Source organism: Oncorhynchus keta, chromosome 31, assembly GCF_023373465.1.
Source record: "Oncorhynchus keta strain PuntledgeMale-10-30-2019 chromosome 31, Oket_V2, whole genome shotgun sequence".
Classification (NCBI taxonomy): Eukaryota; Metazoa; Chordata; class Actinopteri; order Salmoniformes; family Salmonidae; genus Oncorhynchus; species Oncorhynchus keta.
Genome location: NC_068451.1, coordinates 19125646 through 19140936, shown reverse-complemented (window position 1 = coordinate 19140936; position 15291 = coordinate 19125646). Strand labels below are relative to the sequence as shown.

At 42.3% G+C, this 15291-nt stretch overlaps 1 protein-coding gene across 3 annotated transcripts in view; it reads left to right on the top strand.

The window, feature by feature from the left end:
* Window positions 1-13673, top strand: part of LOC118371072 (t-SNARE domain-containing protein 1-like) — a 172677-nt gene extending 159004 nt beyond the window's left edge. For all 3 annotated transcript variants that reach the window (XM_052489876.1, XM_052489875.1, XM_052489874.1), the window contains one exon: window positions 13471-13673. The gene's annotated coding sequence lies outside the window, so the exon portion shown is untranslated. The remainder of the gene's footprint in view (window positions 1-13470) is intronic.
* Window positions 13674-15291: the final 1618 nt, after the last annotated feature.

Genomic DNA, 15291 nt, shown 5'->3' with positions numbered 1-15291 from the left:
TTTTTTCTGTTGATTTTTCGCCCGTTGGTTTGGGCGTTCGTTTTGGGAATCCTAATAAAGTCGGTTTCGCCAGTATCCTCTGCTCTCTGCATTTGACTCTGCACCTACCACTCCAGGCATTTGTAACACTTACACGTGATGCGGGCAATTCCATGCCAGGAATCTCTATGGTATCTCTATTCTGGCAATTCCCACATAGAAACTTCAATGGGAGGAAGGAAGATTGATATGCTTTTTACTTTTGTAAATAGAAAATTATGATTTAAGTGGCAATTTTAGGCCCTTTTTAGAATTATACATACCACCTGTACTCTAAAATATGGAGTATGTATAGATTCTGAAATAAACATTTCACGTTAATTTATTCAATCTCAAAAGTACCCTTGAATTTAAAAAAAAAGTATAATTGTCATATTGCTTTAAACATTTATACTCAGGGGTGAAAGTAAGCTGGTACGGTCCGGTACTACAGCCCAGCAAAATAAATAGTAGGGATACGCTGTAATGATAAATTGTGAGCCTATCACAATTTACATTACATTTAAGTCATTTAGCAGACGCTCTTATCCAGAGCGACTTACAAATTGGTGCATTCACCTTATGACATCCAGTGGAACAGTCACTTTACAACAGTGCATCTAAATCTTAAAAGGGGGGTGAGAAGGATTACTTAACCTATCCTAGGTATTCCTTAAAGACAATTTACTGGATGTGAGGCTCTTGATCATATCTTTGATCATGACACTGGTGAGGAGGAGAGAGTCCTTGTTGAACTTTGACACAAAGTAGTCTGTGATAAATAGCACAATGTGTTTCATCTGAGTATTTATTATATTTATTATAGTCTATATTAACACAATATGTCAAAAACCTATAGACTATTACACCATTGTTTAACATTACTGCATGTCAGGCTAGTAAAAAATCAGCAAATTGACTTGAAACTGGGTGGTATTTGCTCCAAATTGTGTTGTTGTTCGATGAGAACACTTACATTTTGCCAAGACGGAGATGAGTAGCGGAGACACACGGACAAGGCGGAGACGAGTGGCTGAGACACGCATGGACATGGCTGAGATCAGTAGTCATGACCGAGGCGTAAGTGGACAAAAGTGGATACATCAATTCACGCTACAAGTATAGGCCTAATGACAATCTCTGAATGTCATTACAATTCCTATAGGTGTTTTGAACAGTGCACTGTTGAGGTTTGGATGCTGGAATTACTTTCTGAGTGGATGAACGTGCACGGGTAGTCTATAGGAGCTTATTTTTTAACCCTCCTGTTGTGTTTGTTTCATGTTAATTCGTTCTCTGTTCCCGGTCCAAAATGACCACCCCATTATTGCTGATTATAAATCCATAATAATACATATATTATCACCTAATGTTGTGTTAGATATTTTCATCAACTTAAGTTCTTGTGAAAGTTTTGAACTTCTATTTGCTATTTATGGCCTGTAGGCCTCATTGACCGGAGCTCATACAACTAGTTTTTGAGTTTAAAAAAAAGCACTATGTATGGATTATTTTGACTGTAATAAATACTCAGATGAAACATATTGTGCTATTTATCACATACTACTTTGTGTCAAAGTTCAACAAGGACTCTCTCCTCCTCACCAGTGTCATGATCAAAGATATGATCAAGAGCCTCACATCCAGTAAATCGTTTGGTCATTGTGCTGCGACAGAATGAATTGTGAGCAAGGCCTCAAAAGAGCTTTAAATACCAGAGCTGCGAGAAAAGTTGTGATTGTTTGTGAGAATTTATGTGTTTGTGAGAATGCCAACAGGTGTGGTTCCCGTGGGGGAAAGATTCTATTGGGGAAAGGTTCCCGTGGGGGTGTCCATGGAAGCCAAGAAGGGGAGTGAGCTCTTCCAGGCTGAATGCCCACTTTAGCCCGGCATCTCCAGAGCGCAGGCACAGGTCGAACCGGGCTGTGGGGGAGCACTGGAGATCTGGTGCTTAGAACTTGCACCGTTCCTCATGGCTGAATGCCCACTTTAGCCCGGCATTTCCAGAGCGCAGGCACAGGTCGAACCGGGCTGTGGGGGAGCACTGGAGATCTGGTGCTTAGAACTTGCACCGGCTCCTCATGGCTGAATGCCCACTTTAGCCCGGCATCTCCAGAGCGCAGGCAAAGGTCGAACCGGGCTGTGGGGGAGCACTGGAGATCTGGTGCTTAGAACTTGCACCGCTCCTCGTGGCTGAATGCCCACTTTAGCCCATCATGTGAGGAACGCAGGCACAGGACGCATTGAGCTGTCCCAGCGCACCGGAGACACAGTGCGCAGAGCCAGCGCAGGCTACCCTGGGCCGAAATGGCGCACCGGAGACCAAGAGCGCTGGGCTGGCACAATTTTCCCTGGCTGGATGCCCATTCTAGCGTGGCACTTGCGGAGAGCTGGCTCCGAGCACACCAGGCTGTGTACGCGCACTGGAAACACCGTGCGCTTTACCGCATAACACGGTGCCTGACCAGTACCGCGCTCCTTGCCGCGCTCCTTGCCCCTGGAGTTAGATCCGCCAACCTCCCCGTGTGCCACCCCCCAAAACATGTTTTTGGAGTGGCTTCTCGGGCTTCCATTGATGACTTGCCTCCTCATATCATCGCCGCTCCTCCTTCGCTGCCTCTATTTCCTCCTTTGGACGGCGATATTCTCCAACCTGTGTCTAGGGTCGTTTACCGTCCAGGATCTCCTCCCACATCCACTCGTCCTGTCCACGCTGCTTGGTCCTTCTTTGGTGGTGGGTAGTTCTGTTACGATCGCTGTCGTCGTGGAAATGAACGGACCAAGGTGCAGCGTGGTGAGCGTACATTCTTCTTTATTATAAATGTTGCCAACAAAACAAGAAACAACAAAACAAACGTGAAGCTTACTAGGGCTATACAGGCCACTAGCATAGACAACTATCCACAAAATACAAAAGGGAAAAAGGCTGCCTAAGTATGATTCCCAGTCAGAGACAAGGATAGACAGCTGTCCCTGATTGAGAACCAAAACATAGAAACACAGAACATAGAGTTTCCCACCCGAGTCACACCCTGACCAACCAAACATAGAGAATAAAAAGATCTCTACGGTCAGGGCGTGACATAAACAGGATGCACCTGAGCTCAATTTCTAATCTGATAGCAACATGAATGCTCATGTAAATGAGGTATTTAATTTTTTGTATGTACATTTGCAAACAATTCTATAAACCTGTTTTCACTTTGTCATTATGTGGTATTGTGTGTAGATTGCTAAGGAACATGTTGTAACATCTGCTTCCAACTCACACTCAAACACGTAGATCCCCTGAATGCAGCTCACTTTATAGCCCACTTTCCATCTTACGCTCTCAAACACAGTAGATCCCCTGAGCGCAGCTCACTCTCCAGATCCCAATCCCCTGAATTCTGATCACCTGTTCACAAACCTGTATGTCATTTTCACACACTATTTTGTTCAGTTCTTTGCACCTCCATTATTGTGAGGTATTGTTTGTTTTGTGACACACTTTTATTTGGAGTGCTGTGTTTACTGTAATGTATTCCTCCAGTGAATTATAGTTTTGGCCTGCCTCACTAAGGATGCCTTTTACCTATTCCCTGCTTGTACTTTAGCCTATTGGATTTCCTGTTATCAACCTATTGCCTGCTCTCCCGGACGATGTTACTAGCCTTTTCACTTCCTGTACTGTTGCCTTTTTGGATCCCATGTGCATGACCTTCTGCCTGCCCCTGGACCCAGCTACCTGCCTCCTCCTGTGGTCCTTTACAATAAACACCTGCTGCGCCCTCCGCTTGAAACCAGCTCTGTCTCCCATCGTGTTCATTACAGAATACTTCACCAAAAACGACAGCTGCAGCTACTTCTAGCCAGACAGGAGGAATGAATCGATGAACACTGCGACCTCCTTCACCAGACCATTCCTGCTTCACCGATATCAGGTGCCACAGCCTCCTCTTGTTCATCTCCCCCAAAATCCATGCCAGGCTCCCCAGGGAAATGTCAAGGATTTCTCATGCAATGTAACCTGTATGTAGACCATCACCCTGGTGACTTCACCTCTGACAAAGACAGGGTGGATTTCGTCATCTCCCTACTCATAGGCAAAGCTCTGGATTGGCTCACAGCCCTGTAGGCCTCTCTTCTGATCTGTCCTCTGAATCACGTTTCCGGTCGTCTCAGGTCGTCACACCGGGGACCTGTTATGTGAGCTTCGACAGGGCCAGCAACAGGATCTCACATTTTCCTTTCGGGATCTGACTTATTATGGAGGAATGTCTATTTTGACACGTTCATTCTGCTTGGTTACAGGGTTAATTCTGTGTTGTTACAGGGTTAATTCTGCGTGGTTACAGGTTTAATTCTGTGTCGTTACAGGGTTAATTCTATGTCGTTACAGGGTTAATTCTGTGTCGTTACAGGTTTAATTCTGTGTCGTTACAGGGTTAATTCTGTGTCGTTACAGGGTTAATTCTGTGTCGTTACAGGGTTAATTCTGTGTCGTTACAGAGTTAATTCTGTGTCGTTAGAGGGTTAATTCTGTGTGGTTACAGGGTTAATTCTGTGTTGTTACAGGGTTAATTCTGCGTGGTTACAGGTTTAATTCTGTGTCGTTACAGGGTTAATTCTATGTCGTTACAGGGTTAATTCTGTGTCGTTACAGGTTTAATTCTGTGTCGTTACAGGGTTAATTCTGTGTCGTTACAGGGTTAATTCTGTGTCGTTACAGGGTTAATTCTGTGTCGTTACAGAGTTAATTCTGTGTCGTTAGAGGGTTAATTCTGTGTGGTTACAGGGTTAATTCTGTGTCGTTAGAGGGTTAATTCTGTGTTGTTACAGGGTTAATTCTGTGTGGTTACAGGTTTAATTCTGTGTCGTTACAGGGTTAATTCTGTGTCGTTACAGGGTTAATTCTGTGTCGTTACAGAGTTAATTCTGTGTCGTTAGAGGGTTAATTCTGCGTGGTTACAGGGTTAATTCTGTGTCGTTAGAGGGTTAATTCTGTGTTGTTACAGGGTTAATTCTGTGTGGTTACAGGTTTAATTCTGTGTCGTTACAGGGTTAATTCTGTGTCGTTACAGGGTTAATTCTGTGTCGTTACAGAGTTAATTCTGTGTCGTTACAGAGTTAATTCTGTGTGGTTACAGGGTTAATTCTGTGTCGTTAGAGGGTTAATTCTGTGTTGTTACAGGTTTAATTCTGTGTCGTTACAGGGTTAATTCTGTGTCGTTACAGGGTTAATTCTGTGTCGTTACAGAGTTAATTCTGTGTCGTGACAGGGTTAATTCTGTGTCGTTACAGAGTTAATTCTGTGTCGTGACAGGGTTAAAATAGAAACAGCTGAAAGATTTATGCATTCAGTTTATGCATTCATTCCGAGTGATTAAGGTTAGGGCTATGGTTTGGGGAGGGCACTTGGTGTTTCCATCAACTATCGTCAACTATTCCCACGGCTTGCTAGAGCATTGTGAACTGGGGTGGTGCAGTGGTCTAAGCTGTGCTCTCCGACTCCGAGCATCCACATTGGCTTTTTTTTTTGTGAGTGCTGAAGAAGGCATGTATCGACATTCTCACGACCTTTTCAACCACTTTAAATCGAAGTCTATTTGTAGTGATCAGGCTGCTGACAAGAGGTAGGGCTATTAAGGTAGGGCTAAAAAGGGCCTAAAATGGCCACTTTCATCATGATTTTCTCCAAAATGGTTTGTAATACAAATGTAAAAAGTGTTAGCTGTTGATGTTACTTTTCAATAACACATACCCCAAAGCAAATCAGGGGGAGGAAAATAGGTTTATTCAAAAAGGACAAATCATGATTGGAGGTAGATGGTCATTCTCTCCTGTCCTCAGTGATACTCTCCTGAGACTCTCTTCTGTGAGAGGATGTAGTTTATAACCCAGCCCTAGCCTGTGGTTGACCAATTAGAATTACTTGCAATAAAACTGAGCCAATGCCCAAATAACAAGTATCTTATTTCAGGTTGGACCAATGAGAACGTGCCACACTAGCTATAAGTTCAGGACTGACATTCCTAACAGATGTTGAACTGAAAACCAACTACTTCCATTGATAATTCCCTATTACATTGATCGTTACTACTCTATTGACTTCTCGTCCTCTGTCTCTGCGTTGTGTATTTATCTTCAAAATATTCTTATAAAAGCATATTCAACATCGTTCCTCCCAATGAAGTTTCTATGTGAGAAATGCCAGAACAATCTGAGTTACCCAAAATGCTGTATTTTCAGGCCTTCCTGGCATCCATAAACACCTGATATTGAAACTGAAGTCAAAAAGGCAAATAACCGTGCAGTAAGTACTCATGTGAAATGAAAAGTACAGAGTAGCTATTAATTGATAGATGTCACAGAAGTAACTGCTGCATTGTAATTTGCTGTATTTTTGCCCCTGAAAGAGAGATCTCTTCACTAGCAATGCAGTGAGGGGGAACTTGTGCGACTTGCCATGAAGTTAGTGCAGTCCTTTTGTGGTCTACTACCGTTAATCCGTGTCTATGAACAAGTGTGACAATAAGCTCTCTGTCTGAACTGCAATCCTCTTAGGCAAGGCTTTGTGGGTAAACTCGCCTCATGCAAATTCTAAACCCCATTTAGCTTTGAGGGACCAGTCAGCTGCATTGAGATTAATGGTCGAGTGACTACTTGATTTAATAGGGTTATTTCACTGCTTACGGGGGGAAATAAACAACAAAGTTAATGCAAGACATTCGTCACTGACGTCCTCAATCTATCCTTTGCTCTACGATGGAAGGGAAGAAAAAGTTTTCTTTTTGCTTTCAGAATGTTTCAGTCTGACTGTCACTTTATTTTTCAGATGTTTGGGAGACTGCAGTTTTTTATTATTGAGAAAATGACTATTTTGTTAAACGATAGGAGTCGATTTAAATAAAAGTATTGGTTTGTGGTTTGAGAAAAATAGCCAATTCAGATTGTTTTGATATTGTGGATTCAGGCCTTCTTGCTCAAACTATTTCTGCTTTTGATATCTTCCCTAAAGTAAGAATGAAATAGCTAACTAAATTGGAAGAAAGAAAACAAAGTGCAAAGAGTTAGAAAGTATATTTTGTATGTAGAAATGATTGTGGTAAATTAGAGTGTATGGATTTAAAAAAACTGTATTAGAGATAAATGCTGTGGAGAGAAAGTGCTGCGCAATTTTCCATTACGGGGTGAAAAATGACAATCCTTGTTTATCTTTTTCCATGCCGTCAGCTTACTCCCAACTTTGCTGCAGGGGATTACTGTGACTCTGTGGGTATGCGACTGTCACTGACGTTTCTCTTTCCGTGAGACAACACAACACTATGTGACACAGGTGATCTGAGACTAGCAGTAACACATTTCACAAACAAGTAGCTATGGTCAAAATGATTAACACAACTTACAAATACATGTTTTTATTACTCTCCATTTACTGTAAATATTATCGATTCAGAATTATACACCCCACACATATAAACATATAGACCCTCCACATAAAAGCACTCACACACACACATATCCCCAGCTGCCGAAACCGCCTGTCTCTCTCCAAGCCTGCTCCGCACAGCCATCGTTCTCCAGGAAGTAGAGCTGAGATTACCTAAAGCTGATTGGCCAGCTCCTTAATGTGTGAGACCTTCCAGCGGACGGCTTAGGCTGTCATTACACCAGCCTGATCACACAGAGCTCCCCATACAGACAGATGCCATTTTGGAGAGAGTCAAGGGATAGAGGAAAGGATGGATGGTGGGTAGTAGCTTAGGTATGGAGGTACCTCACATGGAGGGTTAAAGAGGCAGCATAAATCCATCCACTATGTCATTGTGTTCACCAGTGTATTTGAGTGGACAGACTGTAGGTCTGATATGCAGTACAATGGGTGAGCTATGTTCAGACTGGATATACTGTTGTACACAACGGTGTAGCCATCAAATGTGTTAAGATAGAGAGATTTAGTAATATAGATACTTGAATGTGAGTGGTCAAACTAGGCTGTCATGCAACATTTCTGCTTCTCCTCTTCTCTCTTTCCCCCCACCATCACACACACACCACCCGGTCAACCTGTTGGCTCAGAGTCTACGCCATTCATCCAGCCTGTGACTGACAATCGATTGCTGTGATAGCTGTGCCGTGGAGCCAGTTTGGGTTGTGATTGATATGGCCTATCAGCTCCATGCATCTGGACACTGGCTCTGCTGGAAATGGGCCGTGACGGACAGAACAGGGTCCTTCAAAACACAACCCCTCCCCAGCTGCTCACATTGATCCCATCCACCCTGGATCTCAGTTTGACTTCTAAATCTTCCTTCACTCTGGCTGGGTGATAGTAAACATCTCCACCAACTCACTCAGTACAAAGGAGATTTGACATGTCTTTTGCAGTGCAGGCAAGTGAAGGGAAGCTGGATCATTGTAATGGGTGGAATGGATTAAGGTATCAAACGTGATTTAATGTGACAACAGCCTCCACTGGTCTGTTGTCTGACTTGTCTATGTTATCTACAGTACAGTACCTTGACACTTTCATCAATATCTTTTTTTTAATTCAGTTTATCTCCTGCCTTTCTCTCATTAGACATCCTGTCTGGGGTTTTTATATTGTTTGTATATTGTACATGGATCTACTGAGGCACGTTACCAGATGTCTAAACTGCTGCAATACTATTTCCCTCAGCTTGTCACTCCAGCATTCATCTTGGGGACTGTCTGTATTTATTGGCTTTCAGTCCCTAACCTCCCTCCTTTCCGCCCACGTCTTTCAATGACGAGGTGGAGTATGCTCAAACAGCTTTCTAGCTCCCCCTTGCTTTACAAAAGATACAGTGCAGAAGATTAAGCTCTGTCTCTCCGTCTGTCTGTGTGTGTGTGTGTGTGTGTGTGTGTGTGTGTGTGTGTGTGTGTGTGTGTGTGTGTGTGTGTGTGTGTGTGTGTGTGTGTGTGTGTGTGTGTGTGTGTGTGTGTGTGTGTGTGTGTGTGTGTGTGTGTGTGTGTGTGTGTGTGTGCGTGTGCGTGTGTGCATACATGCACGTGTGTGTCTCCCAGACTCTTCCGGAGGAGAAGGGGGTCTCGTTGTGGTGGCACAAAGACAGAGCTTTGAAGTGGGTGATACTGGCAGAGCTCTCTCTCCCTCTCTGTGTGTGTGCCAGGGAGACAGGGTAGCCTCATGCCCTCTGATCTCTTCAAAGTACCATATCTCCCTACCGTTACTCTCTACCTCACGCTCTCTCCTTTTCTCTTCCTTTCATTTTCTCTCTTGGTCTCTCTCTCTCTTTCTGTTTCTCTCTCGTTCACTCTCTTTTACTCAATCTCTCATTCTCGATTACTCACTCTCTTTGTCTTTGCTTGTCCTCTACTCTGTCCCATTCATTTTATCCACCGTATTCCCCATTTTATCAACAATTATCCTCATTTTTAGTCCCCTATTTCTCCCCAAAACGTTTTGTTCTCTAATTCCATCTGTTCATCTGTGCCTCTCTCTCTTCTCTTCCCCCTCCTTCCTGGCATCATTCCAACCGGTCTGGATCAGGACATCGTTCAGATGGGTATAAAATCACCAATCTGACGGAAGCCTGGGGTCTTTTCCATAGACAGAGGTCTGCAGCGTAGTCATCTTCATCCCCCTGCCAAACTTCATACTCTTTCCTCCTCTCCACCCTCCACCTCTCTAAGATCAGAATGAATGGTCGGTTGGTTGAAAATCCAGCGCTTGTAGAAAGAGGAAATGAAGAATATATGTATAATTATTTAACTACATGTAACGTACATGTGAGCAGTAGCAGTAGAAGTATTGCTGTCTGTTAGTTTACTCCAATCAGGGTAGGGATGGTAGGGTGGGGTGCAGATAGATTGTGGGTTCTATCAAGTTAATGGTTTGCATCATATTCCTTCATACCCCCCCACAACATATTGACGTCATATTAGCTATCATCAAAGTCAACATAGAGAGAACTAACGCATTAGTAAACCCGGTACAATCACGCAGTACAGTGTACAGAAAGTAGTTTAGCAATTACACCGGTGGGCCCTGGTGGCATTAAATTAATACAACTAAAAGCTTACCTTGACTTCCAGAGTTCCATTGTTGGACAGACATAGCCAGCTAGCTAACATAGCATCCCTCTCTGTTCCCTCTCTTTTTGAGCCGGGTGTTTGAGTATGCTAAACTAGCTAGCTGCATTCACTAGCTAAGTAAGTGAAAGTGAAAAGAATACAACAAAATATAGCTAGCTCTCTCTCTCTCTTGCTTCTCCTTAATTTTTAAAGAAATGTATTTGGTCAAAACTGTTCAACTACTCACCACATTGTATGCACTGCAGTGTCAGCTAGCTGTAGCTTATGCTTTAAGTACAAGATTCATTCTCTGATTCTTTGATTGGGTAGATAACATGTCAGTTCATGTTGCAAGAGTTCTGATAGGTTGGAGAACGTCCTCCGGGAGCTGTAATAATTACTTTGTAAGTCTATGAAAGGGGGCTTCCTAGGTTTTATATTGAAGTCAATATGCCCAGAGGAGGATGGAAACTATATGTCCTCTGGCTACACCCAGAGAGTGCTGTTGAGGCTATTGTAGACCTTCATTGCATAACAGTATTTTTTTCATAAATTATTTTGGTGACGTGAATATAATTAGTATAGATATGTCTCAAAATGATAACTTTTTTAATGTTTCACAATTTAAAAAAATGAAATTCACTGAATAGGAAGGTCCTCCCATTCCTCCTTCAAGGAGCTTCCACTGGTCCTGAACCTCCATATTTGTAACATTTCTACCAATATTGCCCTAAAAATAAATACTTTACCCAAGAGTATAATGATATACAAGCAGGTCTGAGTTTTACATTTTCAATTTCCTAGCTTTGTGTGTCGCAAGAACTTGGAATAATGTAAAGCTGTTGGTTGCCCTTGCTTACCTCTCGTACACCAGGATCTATCTTGACAAAAAAAGAGAGTGTCTGAATTAGACAGACCTATGTGAATGAGAGTTGAATGAAAAATATAACACCACAGTGGTGTATTGTTTTTTTTCTTTTTCCAACTTCAGTTGTACGCCTCTTTTCTCTTCTAGACTCTTACCCAAACAGGCTTGCCTGGCTCTGGGCAGTCGAAGCCAATGGCCATCAGGAACTCTGCCCCCATTTCACAGGCTGTGGCCTCTCTCAATCATCTCAATCATCTCTCTCTCTCTCTCTCTCTCTCTCTCTCTCTCTCTCTCTCTCTCTCTCTCTCTCTCTCTCTCTCTCTCTCTCTCTCTCTCTCTCTCTCTCTCTCTCTCTCTCTCTCTCTCTCTCTCTCTCTCTCTCTCTCTCTCTCTCTCTCTCTCTCTCTCTCTCTGAAATAAGATGGTGGTGTGAGTTTTAATCAGAGATTGGCTGGTCAGCTCCTGAGTAGCAGTAGATAGAGAGAAGAGAAAAAAGAGTGAGGAGAGAGATTGCTGGAGAGATATCTGCTTTGGTGATTAGCCCTCTCTGACATGACCGCCAGACCCCTCCAATGGACGTATTTGGAAAGGTAGTGATGGACTCACTGAAGATGAGAGGAGAAGTGGAGAAAGAGGGTCTGAGTGACAGACAGCTTGGAAGAATGGACTCCATAGTGTCAGGTGTGAGGCAGAGGTAGTTGGAGGAAGTAGCCATTGCAATAGTTCTATGTGACTCACCCCAAATGTCTATTAATTTACAACTACAATTATGACATGGAACGATAACGATTGAATAGTTCAACATAACATACACTACCGTTCAAAAGTTTGGGGTCACTTTGAAATGTCCTTGTTTTTGAAAGAAAAGCACATTTTTGGTCCATTAAAATAACATAAAATTGAATCTACATAGGCGTACAAAGGCCCATTATCAGCAACCATCACTCCTGTGTTCCAATGGCACGTTGTGTTAGCTAATCTAAGTTTATAATTTTGAAGGGCTAATTGATAATTAGAAAACTCTTCTGCAATTATGTTAGCACAGCTGAAAACTGTTGTTCTGATTAAAGAAACAATGAAACTGGCCTTCTTTAGACTAGTTGAGTATCTGGAGCATCAGCATTTGTGGGTTTGATTACATGCTCAAAATGGCCAGAAACAAATAACTTTCTTCTGAAACTCGTCAGTCTGTTCTTGTTCTGAGAAATGAAGTCTATTCCAAGCGAGAAATTGCCAAGAAACTGAAGATCTCGTACAACTCTGTGTACTACTCCCTTCACAGAACAGCGAAAACTGTCTCTAACCAGAATAGAAAGAGGAGTGGGAGGCCCCAGTGCACAACTGAGCAAGAGGACAAGTACATTAGAGTGTCTAGTTTGAGAAACAGATGCCTCACAAGTCCTCAACTGGCAGCGTCATAAAATAGTACCCACAAAACACCAGTCTCAATGTCAACAGTGAAGAGGTGACTCTGGGATGCTGGCCTTCTAGGCAGAGTTGAAAAATAAAAATACATATCTCAGACTGGCCAATAAAAAGAAAAGATTAAGATGGGAAAAAGAACATAGACACTGGACAGAGGAACTCTGCCTAGAAGGCCAGCATCCCAGAGTCGCCTCTTCACTGCTAGCACAATGTGCCATTGGAACACAAGAGTGATGGTTGCTGATAATGGGCCTCAGTACTATGTAGATACACCATTAAAAAGCTGCCGTTTCCAGCTACAATAGTCATTTACAACATGAACAATGTCTACACTGTATTTCTGAGAAATGTTATGTTATTTTAATGGACAAAAAAAAAATGATTTTCTTTCAAAAACAAGAACATTTCTAAGTGACCCTAAACTTTTGAACGGTAGTGTAAGTTCAATACAGCACAGACGGCACAATACATGGTATTTTCTCAGCACAACATACAGTATAACCCTGAAATCATCTTCAAAGTTGTATAGTTAGACACATAACAAACATCTAAAGCACCATTCTGTGTATTCTCTTCAGCCCAACATATTGTGTACTGCATAACCCTTTGATCATCTTAGCTACAAGCTGTAATTAACTTAGGAGTTTCCTGTTGGACAACTCCTGAGTATAATTTGAGACAAAAGTGATGCACTGTGGTCTTTTGTAGTTCTACTATATGCCCGTCACAGGGGGCTGCTGATTAATGAACCAGTTGGATCTCCAGCTGGTTAAACTCTGGCCCAGACTTAATTAAAACTCATACACTGACCACCAATCATAAATTACTCCCTTCAATCTTGTGGCACTTCCAGAATAAAAAGTACAAATTGGTTCCTCACCAATTAATTCATCATTTTTATTAAAAAAAGGGAAAATAATATTTGCCCACGGCGGCGGTTAGTAGTGGATGTAAAGGTATATGTACATGAACATTACACCTGTGGTATTGGTTTAGACTTGGTTTAGAAAGCTTAGCTTTGTGAGCAGCCTACATTAGCGGTTGTCATCCTATCGATTGCTTGCCTATATAGAGCTGGTTAATGATTGATGCATTTTGCCTGGTGTGCTTGTGTTTCCCAGGTAGCCGCTGTCATAATGCTGTGACCTCGCTGCTTCTGCCCCACCTGACCACCTGACCCCTGACCTGTACCAGCTGTCTCAGAACAACACCTCTACTTCGTCCTGGCTGTCCCTCCTTGGTTATATAGTTAGATATTTGGTGTGCACAGGTATATGTGTGTGTGTGTGTGTGTGTGTGTGTGTGTGTGGGTGGGGTGTGTGTGTGTGTGGGGAGGGGGGTAGCTGGTACTTATATTACCATCTTCAAGTGAATGGCATACTAGTCTACTGTGGCTCATTTATACTGTACCTAACTGTGGTAGCTGTGGCAGCCAACCAGCCAATCATGGAAGAGAAGCTTCAGGTGTGGTGTCACCCAGAGCTGTTGAGGTATCCACTTACTTTACCCTGTTTTCCTCTGTGTTTGTTAACTTGTTTTTGTTTTTTAAACACTGGATCATATTTATCTGATGCTACTGTATCTATGAAGTATGATATTACAATGTTGTGTAGTACTTATGAATATATAAATTATCATTAGACAAAAATGTATCAAATGGTATGAAAAAAACCGACAGTACTTTAAAATATGATTCACAGCTTTTTTCATAGTCCTATTTTACTATCATTTTACTCTTGCTATCCTCTCCCTCTCTCTCGCTCATGCAAACACAGACACACTTGCACACAAACATCTCTATCTGCCATGATCTGAGTGTAAAGAGTGGAACATGTGACGTAAATTACAGGTTTGTTGACCGCCTGAAGCACTCACCCTCTGGCCAATCAATTGGCGGTAGAGTCAACCACTTTCCCTCCATTCCCTCTAAATGTCTCATCCTGTTACATATTTTCCAGGAAGGCTCATTTAGAGATAGTAATAGACTTAATTAATCTCTCAGAGGGGTGATTATCATCTCTCTGATTTCTCCTCTGGGCTGTATGTGTGTGCAATTACTGAGTTCTCTGAAAAGATGGGTAAGACTCTTCAGTGTGCAGCTTCAGTGTGAAGCTTCAGTGTCAGCTCCTAGCCTTTTCTGCTTCCGACGTCATGCATCCTTCTTTATCACTCTTCCCTTACAATCCCCCGGCATCAGTGGGCTTTAGCTCTTAACTCATTGCATGCATACACAAATCTGAAGTGTTTAATTATTGTTATTTTCTCTTAGTCTTGCTGAATCATTGTGCCAAGCTTTTTTATTTTGTTTTTTAATTTGTACCTTGCTGAGAAAAGGAACAAAATGAACCAAAAGCACCAAATTGTTTTTCTGAACCAATCACAGGATGTTGGTGGCACTTTAACTAAGGACTCGTGGCAATGGCTGGAGCGGAATGTTGGAATGGTATTAAAAACATCAAAAACATGGTTTCCATGTGATGCCATTCCATACTCCGTTCCAGCCATTATTATGAGCCGTCCTCCCCTCAGCAGCCTCCATTGGAACCTATCCTCAAGGTCTGGCATCACGATTCAAATCTATGCATACATGTAAGGTGATGTAAGTTAGCTTCTCATATCCCTGAGAAAATTGTTATTTTATGTAAAGCTTAAAGTTTCTTGAATTGTGGTGTGGGCGATGAGAAGATAAATGATAGCTGTGGATACCTGGGAAGGTTTTTCTGCTTTAACTAAGTTGTGCTTTATTGCTGGAATATATTCCTTCAGTGCTTGTAGAAGTTCTCAGCGTCGTAGAATATGGTTATTCACAATGGGAATCATATTTTATGAGAACGTAGTTGTTCAGAAAGGAATTTGTGGCACAGTATATTACTCCTCAGCTCTTTATTTTGTCATTGAAACATTTACTTTCATTGTCTTTTTGATAAATAAAATCTCCTAAA